A 4,923-nucleotide genomic window follows, 5' to 3' on the forward strand; every position below is an offset into this window, starting at 1 on the left:
ACCTGCTACAGGCTAATTGGCTCCTCTGGTCCCGATCTGTTGCTTTTAAATCCAGCAAACCATGACTAACAAATGTATCTTTGTAGCAGAAATGACCTAGATAATAAAAGCTACAGGATATACAAAGCAGGTTTTCTCCCAAAAATAATTACAACACCGAAGAGTGGGGAAACCAGCCATTAATATGGTCAAGTTCTACCTCACGATATTGTGAGATAGTCAAAACAATTGACTCCATCTCCATCTTGAAGTTTGGAATTTTGTTTATTGAAGTGGGAAACGCCTGAAACCCAAATGTAATGCTGCATACTGGTCCAGGAGTGAATGACGTAAGCCTCATGCAATCGGCTGGGTTTACTTAGAAAACTTTATCAACTGGAATAATAAACTGAACTTGACTGCATTAATTGATAATTATAGGATCAACTAGAATCTGTCTGTATGACTTGAGGTTTTTTTTTTTTTTTTTTTGTAAAGTCCCCAGAGGCATTCATTGTTAATTGGCACCAAATACATAAACTGAATTAAATTGAAAATAACTTCAGTATCTTATGGACCTTCAAAGCAGAACACATTTAAACTATGTAGGTTTCTTTAACAAACGGAAGCTTAAAGCAGACCTACAATCATAGCTGCACAACACACCTAGAATAATGGAAGTGACGAAAGGGAGGGAAAAAAAGCACTCCAACCCGCTGGCTAAATATGTAACAAAATTTATAATAGCAAAATGTCCCCTCTTAATATGAGAATGGGAGATATGTTTCTGTGTCTCATTAAATTGCAGTATTTTGTAAATCTACAGCAATGACATGCAATTTTGGCCATCTCTTGAATCATTTTTGTTTCCTTACACATTTCTCACCTTTAATTTTTACAAACAAGCTTAACAAAAAAGTCATGGTAAAAAACTGATAAGTAACACAACTCAAAAGAGATGGATAAGTTCAAAAAGAGTAACATAGATTTGCATTAAAAAACATAAAAATTATATAAAACAAAGTAAAAACTTTCAACGTTTTTTAAAGTAAACAAAATGTACCACACAGGTAGTTAAACAATTTACACAATATAAATACATATACACGTATATACGTAAAAGCTGTCGAAGAGATAGGTTTTTAGCTTTGTTTGAAAAGCTTAGGGTGTATTGTGTTCTGTTCCCAACAAAGGAGCTGATTTAAGAGCAAAGGGGCCTGAAAACTAAAGCTCTGCGTATTCTTGCCTCGGACGTTCTAGGATTGACAAGTAAACCTGTGTCATCAATTTTGTTTAGTGGTATATTTCAACATAAAATTAAACATTTGGCTGATTAATGAATTAGAATATAATAAAGATGATAAAGCAACATTTTAAATAAAAGATTGTGGGCCATAATGGATATGTAAAGGGGAAAATAAAAACCATGCACAGTTATTTACAGTGAAGACAAAGGGATTAACCTATGGTTTCCATGATAGCAATATATTGCAGACTCTGCTAACAGTGATTTTAAGTCCAAAATATTACATAACAATTGTTTTATGGCCACAATGTGACTGTTCTATTGTGGAACCAAATTTACTGTATTTGAGAATTTTACTTATTAGCTGTACAAAAGTACTGTACAGTATGTACAATTCATGTGCTCTGTAGCCATTTAGTGGCTGAACAGGAAAACCACATAAAACATTGCTATGTAACACTGTACAATTAGGTATGACTTTTAATAATTTGTATTTTACCAAACTTAGCACTCATCATCTGTAACCCCCAGTCGGTCAAGGCAGATGACTGTTCATACTGAGTGTTTCATGAATTGGCGCTATAAAATAAAATTGAATCATAACATTTGCCCCCCCCTGAGAAATTTGCCTGAAGCCGCCACTCCTTGCCTTAGAGGGACCCCAGGGCCAACTGCACCTAAATATGGTCTCACAATGGGTCTGAGGATCTTATCTCTGTACCTAATGGCAGACTACCTTTGGCGAATACATGGAGGGCTGTGCAGCCACTCAAAGAAATGCCACATTTCTGTCACATCTGCTCAGTGTGAACCTGCTTTTATCTGTGAAGAGCTCAATTTATACAACCGCATACAGCTTCTTGCTGCCGAGCAGTCTACAGTCACACTGTAGACTGCTCGGCAGCAAGAAGTCTTTAATATGTGACACCAAGCTTGATACACTGAGCTGCTCCAAGCAGACGGTTGCAAGGACATGCAGCATCACAGTCCCTCTCTCTCTCTCTCTGTGTGTACTGACAGATGTGCAGTGAGTGCCTGCTGGTAAAGAAATTGCTCTACATGCTCAACTAGCTAAGCTAATCAAACATTTTACCTTTCCTTCTTCTGCTTCGTCCTGCTAGGAAAAAGTGTGGGAATTGTAGGAATTTGTCACAAGAAATGTGGACAACAGGTACACTCGACTATGAAGTTCCCACATGTCTATTCCTTTGACTGTCCAATGGACAGTTTGATTTCACGAAAGTGTGATTGACTTAGAGGTATATTGTGTTTTTTATATATATATATATATATATATATATATATATATATATATATATATATATATATATATATATATATATATGTATATATATACTGGGTGCCCCCCCCTCTGTTTATGACGTCCCCCTCTCTGGTCATTCATGTTTTATCCCTGGGGGGATACATCCCCCCCTGTCTGAATAAATAATATTATGGATTTTTAAAAATGTATATAAAGTAGGGCTGTCCGTTTTAACGCGTTAACTTTGTTAACCACAACGCCAACGTTTTTTTTGTCGCCGTTAATTGCACGTCAAAACACACACACCGTTCCCTAATGTTTTTTCCCCGCCGTGCTCTCCGGACTGTGTTTCTTTTACCCTCGGCGCTTTCCGTAGTTTCAAGAGAGCTAGAGACTGTAGCAAAACAGACCCGCGCTCACTGTTGCACAGACTGTTTATTTCATGCGACTTTGGGCTTGTTTTATTCTAAAGGCGCTTGTAAATTTCATGAGTCACGGGTTGCGGGTTTTTTGGGACGTTTCTGAAAGTGAAATCGCTTATTTGGGCTCTAAAATAAATGACGAAACAGCGGTTATTAAGAGACCTGCCTTCACGAGACACTTTGAGTGTATCCAGCTGAAATATCCCTCCGCCATAGGAGCCGACGGTAGTAAAGGCAGACAGAGCAACTCTGCAGTTTACGGTGCAATAACCGGTTATAACTGCTGAAAGTAGATTACGGTGCAGATCACCATTTTGAGCAGATATTGGTTCTGAAGATGAGTTTTTACATGCTGATAACATTGCAGAAACCCGACCCATAAACCGCACTTTAATGCTTATTAATTTGTTTTGTCTGTATTTGACAAACTAAGGCTGAATTATGTTGCCAAACGAAGGACCTGGAGTTACTAAACAGTTGCTAAACAGTCTCTGTCAGGGTACTAAGCTCCTGCCCAGTTGCAAGCAAAGTGTAAGACTGGAATGACCTGGAAATTTAAAACCGTTTTCCAGGCTTAAGCTGTATGAATATGGATATAAACAGCAAGCAAAAATACTGTTGGTGTGAAAGCTCAGAATTAGATGTGTGTGAGAGAGAGTGAAAAAACTAACAATAAAACTTATGACATTATTGAAATGCTATTTTTTATTAATTTATATGTATATGCCTAATACCATGTCTATCTTTGTTTAAGAGGCAAAAAAATATATATCGGCATGGTATTTATTTACAAATTTATTTGCACATTGTGTAAACATCAGGGCGTCATGATTAGTCATTTAGCCATCATAGTCCAGAGTTTAACATTTGGCTCTAGGATGTTTTCATTCCAATTCTCAAAAGTGCTTGAAAAATAACAAAATAAAAATATTTTTTGTACAAGCATGTATTTTATTAGTGTCATTTATTGCAAAATTGTATATTAAAATGCCCAAACAGGCTATTACACTTTCAGAAATAAAAGGATAAAACATGAAATTAATTTGCAATTAATCTCGAGTTAACTATCAATATTATGTGATTAATCGATTCAAATTCTAATTTTTAATCGTTTGACAACCCTAATATAAATACATGTCTTGTGTCCTTCACATTTGTTAATTTAATTTTTTGTTGTCTGTTTTTAAAGAGTATTATTATTAATAAGTTTTCTGCTCAAAGCGGTTAAAGTAAACTAATACCCACTCCCAAAGTATTTTGTCATATTTCGGCCCGAAAAATCAACAGAAAAGGTCAAGAGTAGATGACGGGACAAACAGCCATGGTAATGTTACAGGACGAACTTTGGTGGATGATGAAGATTTGCAGGCAGCGTCACAAGACAAGAAGCAGCAGCAGCAGCCGATTTCTCCACCCTCCCGCCCAGGACAGGTTACATGCTGTCTCCAGCCAGACAGCATGCCGGCCACATAACCTTGTCGTTATGTTCATTTATAAAACACTTGAAATGTCCCCCCCCCTCTGTTTTTTTTTTTTTTTTGTTTGTGTTTTTGCAAATCGCACACTCTCTCTCTCTCTCTCTATATATATATATCCTTAGCCTCGTGAGACCATCCTGATCTCGCGAGGTTTCAAGGTTTCACTCGCAGATCAGTCTGGATACTCTCCGTTGAAGAAAATTTGGAGCCGTTCACCAAACGAACGTCCAATCAGCGTTGGCTTTGAGGCGGGTTGAGGTGTGACGCAACGGGAAGTGCGACAGTTCAGTCTAAAGAACATGGCGGCTTCAGCCGATGAAACTAGCGCTAGCGTGGCTATCGAGCAAGTTTTATTGGAATTACAGAGTATTTCTTTGCTGAGCTAACGAGCCTTTACCTGCAGCAGCAAGAGTAGCTTGGCTTGTGGTTGTGTTTTCGTCGTCGCTCTGTTACGAGCGACGACGAATCTGATTGGTTTATTTGGCCCGTCTATCACCAACATAGGCCAATCAGCTAACCAGTATTTTCGCCCCT

Source organism: Fundulus heteroclitus, unplaced genomic scaffold (genome assembly GCF_011125445.2).
Source record: "Fundulus heteroclitus isolate FHET01 unplaced genomic scaffold, MU-UCD_Fhet_4.1 scaffold_61, whole genome shotgun sequence".
NCBI classification, from domain to species: domain Eukaryota; kingdom Metazoa; phylum Chordata; class Actinopteri; order Cyprinodontiformes; family Fundulidae; genus Fundulus; species Fundulus heteroclitus.